The following is an 18,142-nucleotide window of genomic DNA, read 5'->3' on the forward strand; positions in this document are numbered from 1 at the left end:
CATAGCTACCTATACCTAGAACTGTGTGATATAAAAGAAATTCGATGAATTTATCATGAACAAGACATCATGATACTTTTTTTCCTCTAAAAATTGTAAGATCCTTGAGGGTAGACATATTTTCTTTCATTATTTAATCTCCGAGAGTACCGGCAATGTGTTACAAATAGTAGGCACATGCTTCATAGATGATCTTAGACCTTGTGAGAACATATCATCTATGATCCTACCAATTTTTGCATTGTTCTTCTTGCCACTCATGTTTTTACTACTCTCTTTACACAGATAGATTCCACGGCCCATTATCAGAATCTTTTCCTTGCATACATTCTTAACATTGCTCTTCGTTTTTTTTGTGTGTGTCTGAGGAAGATTAGCCCTGAACTAACATCTGTCGCCAATCCTCCTTTTTTTTTTGCTGAGGAAGACTGGCCCTGGGCTAACATCCGTGCCCATCTTCCTCCACTTTATATGGGACGCTGCCACAGCATGGCTTGCCAAGCAGTGCATTGGTGCACACTCGGGATCCGAACCTGTGAATCCCAGGCCGCCGCAGCCGAGCACCCGCACTTAACGCTACGCCACCTGGCCGGCCCTCTATTTCTCTTCCTTTGTTCTATTCATCTGGAAAATCTTCAAACCTGGTTGATTCAACTAATCCACAAACTTTGTACCTGCACCTATGGGACCAAATATAGCTAAAGAAAGAATACATATATGGTCCACCTTTAATCTTGTAAATACTAATATTAAGCAAGTTCTTAGTGTCTCCTGGAAAACTTAGTGTATTTTCCAAGTTCAATTACTATCCTACTCCGTTAGACAATTATTTCATACCTTTTGTCTTCTCAAATCTCTAATGCTTCTTTTATAATTTGCACTATCAGCTCACGATAATACCTCCAATTCTACTGAGAATATAGAATCAGTCAGAACTTCCCCTATTTCTCACATCTACCCACCTATCTGCACCTGTGCTGATATACTCTGCCTCCCCTCCTGTAATCATAGGTAAATTATCTGTGATTCAAAGTCAGCACTTCTGCTTCTGGGATCCAGGGCATCATCAAGTTTTTCCATCTTTACTTGATCATTACCATCATCATAGAAACAACATAGAAACAGAATGTAAATTCTCCCATAGTAAGAAGAAGACATGTTTGCCTTCCCTGTTTCCTCTAGCTATTACCCTATTTCCCTGCTCCCTTTTAGAGAAATTCTCATTGAAATTGTGTCTGCACTTTGATTCCAGTTCTCTTCCTCCGATGATTCTACTCCTAGACTCACTCCATTGAGGCTTTGTATTAATCATATTTTTATTTTCTGTATTTTATGATGCTTTCACATTTTGGGGCATTGCAGACCCAGGGAGGAACTGCCCCTTTCAGGGTTAGCTAATTCCTAGAGATAGCAAACAACTTGCCTGTAAGCATGCGTTTTGTATATAAACCAACCAGTCCAAAGCCCATATTCCCAACTACCTCCTTTATCAAACTCGCACACACTAACCCAATATTCCCCCTACCCTAAATCAGCATGTGGCAGGTACTTGACAACTAGAGTCCATCCCTATACCGCAGAGCCCATCAAAATTATTCAAGTTATTCAATCCTAAATTTGCTCAAGATACCTACCCTGCCTTACTCATTCCTTCCTGGGAAAATCCCAAAAAAAGACTCTGTCTTATGCTTTCCCCTCACTCCTTCTGCCTCCTGACTGACTCTGGTACTTCCTCCATGTGACCTTGCATAGTGTGGTGTATCCCCTTCTACTGGGAACTGTGATTAATAAAAATTCTTTCAAAGGCATTGACCTCTCTATGTCTTCATTCAGTTACCTCTGTAAATTAAATCCCAGATACAATCAAAACAAGCTTTCACACACATCCCTCTATCAAAACAAGTTTTAAAAATATAACTGGACATCCACTTGCTAATGTTTCCAACAGAAAAATTTTTAGTTCTCATTTGTCAGCATTGTTTCTTCAAGAGCCACTTTCAAAATATAGCTTCGGCACCAGCACACTCTCCTGGTCTTCTTCCGGGTCACTTGCCTAGTCTCCTTTGCTGGTTCTTGCTGATCACCTTGACCTCTGAAGTTTGAAGTTTTCAGCCCTTGGATCTCTTACCTTCTCCACCCACTCTTCCCCGTTGATGTTTATAGTTTCAAGACTAAATTTCATTTCTGAACTGATAAATTTATATCTCCAGGCCAGACCCCTCTTCTGAACTTCATGCTTGTATACCCAACTCTCAACTCACCATCTCTACTTTGAAGTCTACAAGACTCTTCAAAGTAGTATGTCCCAAAACTAGTTCCTTAGAATTCATCTTGGAATCCTCGATACCTTTTTTTTTTTCTCACCCTCATACAATCCATCAGTGAATCCTGGCTCTTCTTAACAGAATAGCTAGAGTGATCCCATAAAATACTGAAATCATGTAACTTCTCTGCCTCAGATGATTTTCCATCTTACTCAGGGCACAAACAAAGCTCATTACCGTAGTCTTGTAAGGCCTTTCAGTACTTTGCTGACCATATCCTTCCAATGCCCACCACCCCTACTCACTCCTCTCCACTGCTCTGGCCTCTTTGTAGTTCCTTAAAACAGGCCAACACTTCCTGCTTAAATATCTTTGCTCTTACTTTTGTCTTTGCCTGGGAAACTTTTCTCCTACATCCATGAGGCTCACTCTCTCATATCCTTCAGGCCTCTGCTTAAACATCACCAATGAGTGAGGCATTCCCTGACCACCATATATAAAAGAGCATGCCACTTCCATGCCAGCAGACTCTATACACCTTGTTTCATATTTGTTCATAGCACTTCAGATCATTTCACTTATTATACAGTTTTTACCTTTCTATTTGTTAAGTATTTTCTTTTCTCCTCTAGGTCAATCTTCTCTGTCTAAAATATAAGCTCTATGAAGTCAGCGAACTTAGTTTTGTTTATGATATCCTAGTACCTAAGAGAGTGCCTGCTGCATGGTAGGCATTCAATGTGTGTTTGTTGAATAAATGAATGCATTCATTTTTAATTCAGTGAAATAATATTAAATAGAATTTTTGTAAGATAAAAATAGTGAAAAAATAATTTGTTAGAAATCTGACAGTGTAACTAATTTAGCTTTGATAAGAGGAATCTCTGCCAGTTATAATCTTTTCTCTCTGACTTCAGACTTCTGATTTACTCCATGCCCTTGTTCCTTATGGTGGTCTCATTGCAAGTCAAGAATCATACCTTTGAGATTATAAATAACAAAATGCAAATATGAGTCTTGCATATTTCAAATCCATTTACTTTTCAGTTCCCTATGTAAATAGAGGAAACTGCAGATTTGATTATTGATCTCAAATGCAAGGTTATCTTGCAAAGGTTAAGAAAAATGCTTATGATTGCAGGAGATTAAAAATCTAAAGCCAAGATTTGAGCACAAATACTGTAGTATAGCCCTAAACTCAATGTACTAACTTGAAACATATAACCATGTTAATTTCAATGTAAAATAAATTTTCCTCTCTTCTAAAATTAAGAATAATTAAGTTTTGTACCAAATTAAGGTTAGTTTCTTTTGCAAATAAGCAGCTGAATTGAATTAACATTATTATTTTTAATTCTGTGACTCTCTTTTACAACTAGCTTTGGATGTGTATATAAGCTAAGGAACAGGCTATTGCTTTGCAGCTCTTAGTAAATGATTCTATCTCCTTCCCAAAGGAACCGACTAGCTCATATGTTACAAATTTCATCCTCTCAGAAAAATGTTTCTTACTTTCAAGTTATAATCAACTTGTTCTCTGATAGTTTACTCCGTGAAACAAGCTAATCTTCCCAGATTCTCATATCCACTGTTGAGCTAGAAAGATGAATTTAACTAGTTAAAATATTAATTTAAAAACAGCATTCTATTTGTGATTTAACTATTGAAACTACATTTACATATTTTGCCACAGATTTATTTGCTTTTTAAGAGAAAAAGAAAAGCCTTTTGCTCAAGCATTTGATGAAAGTAAGAAGCCATTATATGGCCAATTATGGTTGATACGTTGACAGCTTTGGAATAGTCCCAGAAAATCCGTCACTTTTCACCACAGAAAAGTTCTGTTTCACAAGCCCCTCTAGCACAGGTTAAACTATTCGATTTTCCTAAAGTGTTTGACCTCTTTCCTCGTACCCTGCAGGGGTAAGCATTAACATTTAACCAACAGTGAGGAATCCTTGCTGAGAGTGAAAGTATTCTTTTTTCCCTAGCTAGTTGTCTGTTTAGCTGACTCATGGTTGAAATATTCTAGTTTAGATTTAATCGCTATGAAAAAAGAATAATTATTTTTCCTTGATTCCATGCTTTCTTGTGCTTCATAAATTCCCATAAAGAGTATTAAATATATTTAGATAGTTTTTCTAAGGAGTAAAAACGATCTTCAGTGCTGTCTTATATGCAAAATATCTTTAATAGCATTTACTTCAGTGGTTTATTGTTCTTCCAACATGTGAAATATAGTGTAAGCTCACAGGAGTATATGAAAACATATATTACAGTTATAGAAAAATAATAAAGTCAACACCCGCATACCCATCACCTAGGCCAAGAAATAGAACTTAACCTACACAAGCAGCCTGATTAGAGATCCCTCACTCTTCTCCAGAGTAAATCTCTTCTTGAATCTTGTAGTATTCATTTCTCTGCTTTCTATTATAGTCTTTGCCATCTGTATGAATTCATTTCTAATCAATATATTATTTAATTTTGTATATTTTAAACATTATACAGAAGAAATCATAGTGTATGTATTTTATAATTTACTTCTTTCACCGCTAATGTTCTAGGTCATCCATGTTAATGCTGATGGCTGTTATTCAAATTTATTCACTGCTACCTAATATTCCATTGAATACATGCACTACATATTATTTATTGACTTCAATTTTGATTGCCTTTTGGGTTGTTTGCAGTTTTTGCCATTCTGACTGATGTTATTATAAAAATACATGTAACATCTCCTAGGGTACAATGTCTACATTTTCTCTAGGGACTGCTACCTAGGAGATGAACTACTAAATTGTAAAGCATGTGTACATCCAACTATATTATAAAATGTAAATATTTTTCAAAATGTTTTTACTTATCCACACACCCAGCAGCATATGAAAGTTCCAGTTGCTTCACGTAATATTATGTGAAATTTTTTACAGTTGGTGTAAAATGATAGCTTATTATTGTTTTAATTTGCATGTCTTTGGTCTATCAAAGTTAAACATATTCTCAGATGCATATAAGTCATTTCTTCACGTTAATACTTTTTGCCTACTTTGTAAAACCATTTTAAATATATTTTGTAATCTTCTATAGCCTTAATGATTTTTCTCTGCTTCCTGTATTAATTAGAGAGGTGTATTAAAACCTTCCACTCTGATTTTGGACTTGTATGTTTCATTCTGTAGTTCCACCAATCTTTTTTTTCCAGCTCTATTGAGATGTAATTGACTTGTAACATTGTGTAAGGTTAAGGTGTACAACATTTTGATTTGATACACTTGTATATTGTGATATGATTACCAATCTTTGTCTTACATGTTTAGAGACTAATTAGATGCACACAAACAGTATCATTTTACTTTTCTGGTAAATTACCATGGTAAGTTATGCAGAGACCTTAAATATTTCTAGCAATGTTTTTGCATTAGGTAGTACACATTTTTATTCCTGGAAATCTTTTTTGAATTAAATTCTCGTTGTTCGACATTAAATAGCTGTTTGTTTTCTTTTGATTAATAGTTGCCTCTATCTATCTATGTCTCTCCCTATATATACCTATATATAGATATCCATATATATATTATCTAGATATGTAGATTTTCATATATACATATATCTAGATATATCTAGATATATAGTATATCTATAAATGTAAAATATATATATATACATATGATATATTTATATACCCTTTACTTTCAACCTTTATCCATGTATGAGTTTCTGTGTCTCTAAAACATGGTATAGCTGGATTTATGTTTTTTAATCACCTGAAATATTATTTTTAACTTTCAGTCCATTTACCTTTTTTTAAAAAAAGTGTTAAAAACTTTATTTCTTAGAATGGTTTTTGGTTCAGGGCAAAGTTTAGGGGAAGATACAGAGATTACCCATATATACCCTGATCCCACAAATGCATAGCCTCCCCCATTAACGACATCTCCACCAGAGTGGTACATTTTTTACACTTGATAAAATTACATTGGCACATAATAATCACCCAAAGCCCATAGTTTACATTAGTGCTCACTCTTGGTGTTGTACATTCTATGGGTTTGGATAAATGTAAAATGACATGTATCCATCATTATAGTATCATACAGAGTATTTTCATTGTCCTAAAAATCCTCTATGCTCCACCTATTCATCTCTCCCTCCCTCCAACTCCTGAAAACCACTGATCATTTTACTGTCTCCATAGTTTTGTCTTTTCCAGAATATCATAGCTGGAATCATACAGTGGGTAGTCTTTCCAGATTAGCTTCTTCCACTTAGTAATACGTATTTAAGGTTCCTCCATGTCTTTTCATGGCTTGATAGCTGATTTCTTTTTAGCACTGAATAATCTTTTATTGTCTGGATGTACCACCGTTTATTTATTCACTCACCTACTGAAGGACATCTTTATATTTAAAGTGGGTTTCTTATAGACAACATATAGTTGAGTCTCATTTTTTGATCCACTTTGACAATCTATGTCTTTTAATTGGTGCATTTAGACAATTGATGTTCAAAGTGATTATTGATATAATTGGATTAGATTAATATCTACCATATTTGTTACTGTTTTCTATTTGTTGCTCTTGTTCTTTGTTGCTATTTTTTGTCTTCCACTCTTTTCCTGCCTTTTGTGCTTTTAATTGAGCATTTTATATGATTCTATTTTCTCTCCTTTCCTAGCATATCAGTTATACTTAAAAAAAATTTTTTTTAACTTTTTCTAGCGGTTGCCCTAGTGTTTGCAATATACCTTTGCAACTAATCTAAGTCCACTTTCAAAAAACACTAAACCATTTCACAAGTAATATGAGTACCTTATAACAACAAAATAATCCTAATTCCTCCCTCCTTTCCCTTGTATAATTGCTATTATTCATTTCACTTATATACAAGCATACAGAAGCATATATGTACATAAGATATATACATAAGCATACATAATCAAATACATTGTTGCCATTATTTTGAACAAACTGTTATCTGTTAGATCAATTCAGAATAAGAAAAATAAAACTTATTTTACCTTCATTATTCCTTCTTCAATGCTCTTCCTTTCTTTATGTAGAGCTGAGTTTCTGAACTATGTTATTCTATAACATGATATATTGTTTTCCTTCCTTCTATAGAACATCTTTTAACATTTCTTGCAAGGTAAGTCTACTGGTGACAAATTGCCTCCATTTTTGTTTGTCTGAGAAAGTCTTTATTTCTCCATCACTTTTGAAGGATTATTTTGCAGGGTACAGTCTTCTAGGTTGGTAAGCTTTTTCTCTCAACACTTTAAATATTCACTCCCCTCTCTTCTACTTGCATAGTTTCTGAGAAGTTGGATGTAATTCTCATCTTGTTCCTCTATAGGTAATGTGTTTGTTTTCCTCTGGCTTCTTTAAGGACTTTTTCTTTATCTTTGATTTTCTACAATTTGAAAATGATATGCCTAGGTGTAGGTTTTGTTGTGTGTGTGGTGTTTATGCTGCATGGTGCTCTCTGAACTCCCTGGGTTGTGGTTTCGTGTCTGACATTAATTTGGGAAAATTCTCAGTTATGATTTTTTCAAATATTTCTTCTGTTCCTTTCTGTCTTTCTTCTTTTTCTGGTATTCTCATTATGCATATGTGATACCTTTTGTAGTTGTTCACAGTCCTTGGATATTCTGTTCCTTTTTTTTTTTCCAGTCTTTTTTCTCTTTGCTTTTCAGCTTTTGAAGTTTCTATTAATATATCCTGAAGCTCAGAGATTCTTTCTTCAGCTGTATCCAGTCTGCCAATAAGCTCATGAAAGTCATTCTTCATTTCTGTTACAGTGTTTTTACCTCTAGCATTTCTTCTTGGTTCTTTCTTAGGATTTCCATCTCTCTGTTTACATTGCCTGTCTGCTCTTACATGCTGTCTATTTTATCCATTAGAGCCTTAGCATATTAATCATAGTTGTTTTAAATTCCCAGTCTGATAATTCTAATATCACTGCCATGTCTGGTTATGATGTCTGCTCTATCTCTTCAAATTATTTTTGCCTTTTGTTATGCCTTGTAATTTTTTCTTGATAGCTGGACATGATGTGTTGTGTAAGAGGAACTGTTGAAAATGCGTTTGTAATGTGGTAGTGAGTTGTGGAAGGAGAATAAGCATTCTATAGTCCTATGACTAGGTCTTAGTCTTTTAGTGAGCCTATGCCTCTGAACTGTGAGCTTCACAAGTATTTCTGTTTTTTTCTCCCCCCGTTAGTTGGGACAGGATGGCTAGAGTGGCCAGGAGTTGAGTATTTCCCTTCTCTCATGTGGAAGAGGCTAGAGCTTACTGGAGTTGGATATTTTGCTTTCCTCAGGTCAGTTAAGCTCTTATAATGCCCCCAGTAGATTAGGCTCTGGTTAACTAGTTTCACCTGAGGGTGGGCCTTGTTAAGAAGAACAGAGAGTGCTGGTGTATTTTAAAATGGTTCCTTTTCTCCTCTCCCTGTCAGAAGCCTGAGGGGATTTTTCTCTAAGATTTACTGGGAGTTCCTGGAGGTAAATCCCCCCTGTGACTATGTTCCCTGGGAGTTTTTATCTCACAGGGTTGTCCACACTGAGCATCCAACAATTTAAAATTACAGCCAGGTTTTCCTACCCCAACACTGGTTCCTGCAGCAGTTTCTGCTCCTGACTCTCTGCTTAGGTAAGCCATGAATCCCTGTATTTACCTACCTGTCCCTCCAATCCTGGGGGCAGTGGTTTCCCTGTGTCCTCTCCTTCTCACGGATCCAAAAGAGTTGTGGGTTTTTCAATCTTCAACTTTTTTACTTGTTGTTGGGATGGAGTGGTGAACTCCTTTCTAAGCTCCTTACATGCAGAACTAGAAATTGGAAGTCAGTTTACTTTTATTTACTAGTATATTTTGATTCATTCCTATTAATTTTTACTTGATTTTCCTCCCATCTTTACCATGGTTCTTTTTGGTTCATTTCCTTCACTATTTGGAATTGAGGGATTATTTTTTGAATGGATCTATTTTGAATGTTGTTTGTACTTTGCCTACATTCTGTAAACCTATTTCTGCTGGATATTGAATTCTTGATTGATAGTCATTTTTTTTTCTCAGAATGGTCAGGAGAAATCAACTGCCTGTCTTTAGAGAACTCAGCAGTCAGTTCCTTGTCACTCTTTTGAAAGCAGTGTTTTCTCTCTGGCTCCTTGTAAGATCTTTTGTTGGTCATAACTGTTCCATGATTTCACGATGATATGTCTACATGAAGATTTTATTTACTCTAGCTCAGATTTCTTGGGCTTATTAAATATGTTAATTGGAGTCCTTCAGCAATTCTGAAATGTTCTCAGCTATTTCTTTTTAAAATGTTGCCTCAGTCACATTTTCTCTATCTTCACATTCTGGAATTTTGAATGCACATAGGTTAAACATTTTCATTCTACCTTTCTTGACTCCTAAATTCATTTTCATACTATTACTTCTTTTATCTCTATGCTAATGCTAAGAAATTCATGGTAATTTTTTTCAGTTTTATATTTCAATTAATGATTTTCTCTTCATATCTAGGCTGCTCTTTAACACACATATCACTATTTTACTTTCAATTATACATTTCCATTTCTAGAAGTATAGTTTTTTTACATTTTCAGATTTTCTGCTATTTACTGATTTTTCAAAACTTCTTTTATCTTGAAATATAATAAAAATTCTTATTTTATACTATGTGTCTGATGATCCTGATATCTAAAGTTTTTATGAGACTGAATTTACTCTTTGTGGTTTCATTTGATTTTCACTGATATTGTGGTGTTTCCTTCTTGTATTAGAAAAAAACCAGTAGGATATATTGGAAAGAGAGAGAGAATGATTCTAAGGAATTGGCTCCTATGATAATGGAGGCAAAGAAGTTCCAAGATCTTGTCAAAAGTTCAGAAATAGCAGAAGTAAAACCACTGGATCACTGAAATAGTAATTAGTAAAAGTTTATTGTGCACCAAAAAAAAAACAGTTCATAAACTGGGGCTCTCAAACTAAACATGGAATGAGGCTCAGAGTTATATTGTCATAAAGCAGCTTATATTGCGAGGAGGCAGTGGCTGTTTATTCTTCCTGGTGATTGGTTATAATGTTAGAGTTTTCCTAGTGATAGGGAGCTAATTAAAAGTGGTTACATCATGTTAGTTTTGGGGAACAATTTAAGTTTTGTTTATGATTTTCAGAAGCATTCACAAGAAGTGGCCCAAGTTAGGTTTCTCTTGTTTTGCAGAATAAGCTAAATTAAGTTTTGCTTGTATGACTAAACTGGTTTGTCTGCTCAGAAAATTTCAAGTTGGGTCTCTATTTCTGTTTGATTTTAACAATCTTCAGTTGGCAAACTGGAGACGCAGAAGAACCAATGATGTGGTTCCAGTCTGAGTTCAAATGCCTGAGAACCAGTAGACCCAATGGTGCAAGTTTCAGTCTGAAAGCTGGCAAGCTTGAGACCCAAGAAGAGGTGATATTTTAGTTTGAGTCTGGAGGCAGGAAAAGACCCATGTCCCAGATCAAGTAGTCAAGCAGGAGGAATTGCCCCTTACTCATGGGATGGTCAGCCTTTTTATTCTATTCAGGCCTTCAAATGATTGGATGAGGCCCACCCACCTCAGGGAGGGCAACCTGCTTTACTCAATCTACCCATTCAAATGTTAATCTCATTCAAAAAAACACCCTCACAGGCACATCCAGAATAATGCTTGACCAAATGTGTGGGCACCCTGTGGCCCACTCACGGCGACACATAAAACTTATCATCGCACCTCTATATTTAATAGTTTTTGGCAATAAAGTACATAGTTTCCTTGGAAATTGACCTGTGGAAATTCTTTAAAAACTGGGATGAAGGCAGAATCATCTAGAAACTATTTACGTTACCAATCCAGAAACACTTGGAACGTAATTCTTAAATTAAAACTTTTTAGGCAACTCAAACAATATGAATTAGTTTAAAAACCCATGTATTAGATGGCTTATAATTTGAAATTCTGAGAGAAATTTTCTCCCCCCTATTGAGCATGAACCTCTAAGATTGACAGTTTACCTGGAGACTTTAGGGGATGGGGATTTAATAATAGTTCACTATTGTACCAAGACTGTTATCCTCTTGTGAGGGTCTCTCTTAGAGGAAAGGGTCAAGGCTGTATTTATTTTCCTGTCCCTGAACACTAGGGAGGTCAGAAAATTGATCCTCAAGTTCACAGGGTTTTGGAAAATGCTCAGAAGTGCAAGGGCAACTTGAAGTATTCCACTTTCCTCTCTGGATCTCTATCTTTACTCATTCCTTCTCCTGTATTGCCATCTCATGCAAACATTCATAATGCTTTGTATATTTTTATCCCACACATTTTGTTATTTTCATGGGGATATTAAATCTTGCTAGAAATGAAACTCTTCAGTGATTACTTTTAAATATTTTATTGATCTTTAATCTGTTCATTACTTACGATATCCTAATATAGACAATATATTTTAAGAGTTTACCCCACAAACCCAAATGACAGAGTTTGAATTCATTCTTTAGTGATGTTAATATGAACAGTGAAAGAAAGTGAAAAAAAAAAAATGAAGTCATGAATCAGAAATTTTGCACCTTCTTTTGAAGGTTCTGTGGTTTTCCAATAAGCAAAACAAATGCAATTAGTTTCATATTATGGATAATTAAAGAATAGAACCATGAGATGAGTGCGATACATATAAGTTAAATTTTAACAAGGAAATAAGAATGGGATAAAAAATGTAACAGTGGCATACCTGAATAGGAAAGGACTCACTCAAAGCTCTAGGGGAATGTTCACCAAATTAGTCTACACAGGGTAGGGCACAAATCTGTTCAGTTGTTCTGTTTCAGATGCTTCTCTCTGTTAATATCCAAAGCCATTATTTTAATTCAAAGTTATTTGGACTCTGAAACCACATGTAGAATGAAAAGTAAACAGATACTAATCTATTAATTTAAACATTGTATACCAACACAATGAAATAGACATAAATAACAAATATATACAGCTCCAATGTGATTTAGGTCTTTAATTCTAACCCTTTCTAAAACATGTATTGTGCAAATCCTAGATAAGCATTTTAATCAGGTAAATACTGCTATCCTGCATTTGTCTTCCTTGTCAGGCCAATTTTGTGTCATTCTCCATTTATCTTCTCCGACCATGGCTGGTGTGGGCCCTATTTCAACAGGTCATTTGACTTTTTCCATTAAGACTGGCGTATTAAATAAAAAGAACCTGGGCGACTCTGTCAGCACTTGCTTCAAGTTGGGACTTTGTAGTATCGCTGATGATGAACTGATTTTAACAAGTTTACCTCTTCTGTTCTGATAATCTTTGCGCAGATCCCTGTGATGAGTCCCACACCATTCACTCTCCCTTCCGTCACTGAACTTTCTGTAATTGCAGACTATGTTCAGGAACGCATCTTCCTAGGCTGATTCAGAAGGTTTTCATTGGTATCACGGATTTTTAGAACATTTAGGTTGAAAATAACCTTATAATGACTCTTTCCATGTGGAAAAAAAAATTCTTTGACGGTGTTTTATTCATTTTTGGGTATGCTGTTCTTTGAAAAGATAAATTAGTTTATTAGACTTCCAAGTGAGATTAGTTCTTCTACGTTTTGCTTGAGAAAATACAGAATGATTGAAACTTCTTATGTAGTAACTCTTTAAATAAATCAATTTTGTTAAACAATTCAGCATCTTCTGCCTGAAAATAGTGGTTTATAGTGTGAAAACATGATTTTTTCTGGTCTCCTGGGAATGTTTGATGGGTGTTTGAATTCAAGAACACCGTGGATACAATAAACCTATAATCATCCCAACTCTTCATGGTCCAAACCTCTAGAACAACCACTCTGAGTTTACCTCCTAAATCACACTGTCAAATGGCTGATAACTGGAAAGTCTGCACTTTTGTTCTTTTATTATTTCTACCTTACCAGACACTTCTTTGCTGCCAATAATAGAAACTCTCACTAACTAAGCAGGAAATGAAATTATTGTAAGCCTGTGAATAGCTCTCATATCAATAGGAAGCCTGGAGAAAACAGAAACTTGTCAGGACCCTCGTCATGTTCACATCACACGCAGCTGGGGTTGTACTGTTACTGCTGTCCTCACTGCCATCGCACATTCAATTTTGCAGTGAGGACCATTCAACTCTGCCATTGCGGCCATGAGTAACCTCCCAAAGTCCTGCCCTTAAGGAATACGTAGTTTTATTAGGAAGATATAACTTTAACATGTGTACCATTACAGAGAATCTTGAGATAAAATGTACCAAATAATAAAATATATGTTTGGACAATATGAGAGATCAAGAAGAGATACACTATGGCTAAATTATTATTATTGAGGAAAATTCATGAAACAGATTCAGTGATAGCTTGGTTATATACAGTTTATTTCATGTTGTCTGCTATTCAGCTACTTTCAAATTTGAATTAACAAAGCACTATAACCTCAATTATAACAGAGTTTGTCACTTCTGCCAGAATGACAGTGCTATTGCATTTTTCATTAGAAATCCTCCGTTCTGTGGATTTATATCCTGTGATGTTAATTGGTATGAGGATGAAAGTTGACATTAAAAGTGCTTCAGCTCATGCGAAAATTTCATTCTAAAAATTTTTTAAATCAATGTTTGTCACAGAACAATTCACTAAACCATAATTTATCTAAAAAACTAACTGATCTTCCAACTAAAACAGAAATTTATTCTAAACAACAAAATTGTACCAATGGTTAGCCTTTCCTTCAGAATAGTTTCTATTGGCATGTAAAATGTTAATGTGATAATTATTTTATACTGAATACAACTGACGCTAAATAATCCTATTAAAATTGTTTTCCAATTATTATTTCAGTAATGAACTATTCAGTTGCTTATTTTTAATCTATTCTTTTCTTACAATTTTTTTAGATAGCACTTCTGCAATGCATTTAGAGAAGTGTTTATAAACATTTGTAATAATGATGTTCATGAGAGTGGTACCCACTTGCTATGGAGAGAACTATGTTTTTAAAATTTTTTAGTTTTATTTACTTTATATTGAGATATAATTGACATGTAACTGTGGAAGTTTAAGGGGTACAACATTGGTTTGAAATATTTATATTGCAATATTATTGCCATTGTAGTGTTAGCTAACCCCTCTGTCACATCACATAATTATCATATCTGCTAGTGATGAGAACAATTAAGACCTATTCTCTTAGCAATTTTAATGTTTATTATATGCAATTTTGTTGTCTATAATCACTGTACTGTGTATGAGATCTCCAAAGCTTATTTATCTTCTAGTTGCAAATATATACCCTTAAACAATCTCTCTCCTACTCCCGTATCTCCCAGCCCCTGGTAACCATCGTTCCACACTTTAGTTTTTTGAGTTTTGTTCTTTTTAGATTCCGCATATCAGAGATACCATGCGGTATTTGTACTTCTCTGACTTATCTCACTTAGCATAATGCCCTCAAGGTCCATCCATGTTGTTGCCAATGGTTAGATTTCCCTTTATCATGGCTGAATAGTATTCTATTATGTGTGTGTATATATATACACACATACATATATATACACACCACATCTTTATTCACTCATCCACTGACAGACACTTAGATTGTTTCTATATTTTGGCTATTGTGAATAATACTGCAATAAACATGGGAATGCATATGTCTCTTTGATAACCTGTTTACATTTCCTTTGGATTTATAACCAAGAGTGAGATTGCTGGATCATATTGTAGTTCTATTCTTAATTTTTTGGGGAACCTCATACTGTTTTCCATAGTGGCTATACCAATTTACATTTCCAGCAACAGTGTTCAAGGATTCCTTTTTCTCCACATCCTTCCCTGCACTTGTTGTCTCATGTCATTTTGGTAATAGTCATTCTAACAAGTGTGAGGTGATATCTCATTGTGGTTTTGATTTGCATTTCCCTGATAATTTGTGATGTTGAGCACCTTTTCATGTACCTGTTGGCCATTTGGATGTCATCTTTAGAAAAATTTCTATTTAGTTCCTCTGCCTATTTTTTAATTGGATTGTTTTTTTTTGTTGTTGAGTTATATGAGTTCTTTATATATTTTGGATATTAACCCCTTATCAGGTATATGGTTTGCAAATATTTTTTTTCACATTCCACAGATTGTCTTTTTGTTTTGCTGATACTTTTGCTGTGCGAAGCTTGTTAGTTTGATGTGGTCCCACATGCTGATTTTTTTCTTTTGTTGTTTGTGCTTTTGATGTCATATCCAAAAAAATCTTTTTCAAGACCAACATCAAGAAGCTTCTTCCCCATATTTTTCTTCTAGGCATTTTATGGTTTCACGTCTTATGCTTAAGTATTTGTTCCATTTTGAGTTAATTTTTGAGGGTGGAGTAAGATAGGGGTCCAATTTCCTTTTCTGTGTGTGGTTATATAGTTTTCCCAACATCATTTGTTGAAGAGACTATCTATTCCCCATTGGGTGTTCTTGGCTCCCATGTCGAATTTTAGTTGACTGTATATTCAGGGGTTTAATTCTTGGCTCTCTATTCTGTTTCATTGGTCTATGTGTCTATTTTTACGCCAGTACCATGCTGTTTTAATTACTAAAGCTTTATAGTATATTTTAAAATCAGGAAGTGTGATGCCTCTGGTTTTTGTTTGTTTTTTTTCTCATGATTGCTTTGGCCGGTCAGGGTCTTTTGTAGTTCAATACAAATTTTAAGATTGTTTTTTATGTTTCTGTGAAAAATGCCATTGGGATTTTGATAGAGATTGTGTTGAATCTGCAGATGGCTTTGGGTAGCATGGACATTTTAACAGTATTAACCCTTCCAATCCATGAATATGGGATATCCTTCCATTTGTTTGTGTCTTCTTTAATTTCTTTCAGCAAAATCTTGTCATTTTCATTGTACAGGTCTTTCACTTCCTTGGTTAAATTTATTCCCAGGTATTTTATTGTTTTTGATGCTGTTTTGAATGGGATAGTTTTCTTTTTCACATGTTTCGTTGTTAGTATATAGAAATGCAACTAATTTCTACGTATTGTCTTATCTACTCTTTAAACTGTTGTTATTTACAAATAAATGACTTTGAGGTTTGGATATGTATCTATTTGCATAATCATGCCCCTATATCATATTAGCTGCATTGTAGTTGAGGAGTTGAGTAAAGAAATCAAGACCATGTATTACTGCAAAAAAGGAGATTTTAAAACTGAATTAATTAAAAATTTATTTTTTAGGGGGTAGAGATAGGTCATAGTTGATTTTTTTCCAAACCTACATTTATTAATTATACTTATTATCATTGGCTATGGGTTTTTCTAGAAATATGAAGAGTTAAGAAAGAAATGCAGAGGGGTCTTTCCAGCACCCCTTACCATTACCTAAACTGGGAAACATTTTCCCTTTCATCCTCCAGTTGTTCTGATTTCATTCTTTAAGAAAGTGTCTGTTGAATGCAAGAGTGGGTATTTGTTTCACTACATGCCAGCATTGTTGGAACTAGAAATAATTCAGCTATCCTTATCTTTGAGCATTCATGCCCTCCATAGCTATTAAGCACCTGTATTGGGTCAGATTAGGAATGCACATAACTAGAATCTAGTAGAGATGAACTGTATAGTTAATCTAGGTGATGCTGACCTTAAATTTAACTTAAGATTTTAATAATTTGACTTGCTGTCAGTCTTAATCATTAGTGATTTCATTTGGCTCTATATAATTGGCCTCAGTTAAGAAAAATGACTTTGTTATAGGAATGTTGGGATTTGAGCACCCTGAGTTTAAAAATGTTTATCGGGATAGATTTTTGTGTGTGTGAGGAAGATCAGCTCTGAGCTAACATCCATGCCAATCCTCCTCTTTTTTGCTGAGGAAGACTGGCCTTCGGCTAACATCTGTGCTTATCTTCCTCCACTTTATATGGGCCTCTGCCACAGCATGGCCTGACAAGCAGTGCATCGGTGTGCACCTGGATCCAAACCTGGGTCGCCAGCAGTGGAGCACACGCACTTAATCACTACACACCAAGGGGCCAGCCCCAGGATAGATTTTTATACATACTATGTTTAGACAGGACTGAAAAGGTTGAAAGAAAAATAAACCATCTCTATTGTTTCTCTCCTTTTTTATTATTGAGTGTTAAAAAATTAATAAGAATTCAATTTTAAACAAAAGAAAGATATTTTGGTTTGATCAGGTCAATGCCAATTGTATGTGATGTTCAGAAATTTTTGGAAATGTCCCAAGGAGAATCTCTCAGGATGACTTGATCTGCTTGAATTATTAACAAGAACCTCTGGATTTGGATTATCTGGTTCCCTTCTCTTGATATTATTGACTCCAGTCCAGTCAACTGGCTAATCAACACAAAAAATGCAGACTGATCCTACTAGACTAGCACTGTCCAGTAGAACTTTCTGTGATGATGGACATATTCCATATCTACACTATCTAATACAGTAGCCACTAGACACAAGTGACAATCGAGCACTTGAAATGGGCTGCAGCTAATGTAATTGAGGAATTGAATTTTTAATTTTATTTAATTAAAATAAATTTATGTAATTATAATTTACTTTTTAATTTTAATTAACAACAAATTTAATTTTAATAGTCACATCTGACTAGTGGCTACAGTATTGGACAAGGAAGCATAATGTTTTTCAATGTGTGAAAACAAGTCACTTGTGTCATAATTACTTGAAGTCGTGGGGCATTTAAAAAATTGTAGATTACTGGAACCCACATCAAAACTTCTGAATCATAATCTGTGGGGAAAGAGCCCAAGAATTTGCATATGCTGACAGGAACACGGAAGAGTTTATGTCAAAGATCATTTGGGAATTCAGGACTCTCCTCTAACGTCTACTTTT

The sequence above is a fragment of the Diceros bicornis genome, chromosome 11 (assembly GCF_020826845.1).
Source record: "Diceros bicornis minor isolate mBicDic1 chromosome 11, mDicBic1.mat.cur, whole genome shotgun sequence".
NCBI lineage: Eukaryota > Metazoa > Chordata > Mammalia > Perissodactyla > Rhinocerotidae > Diceros > Diceros bicornis.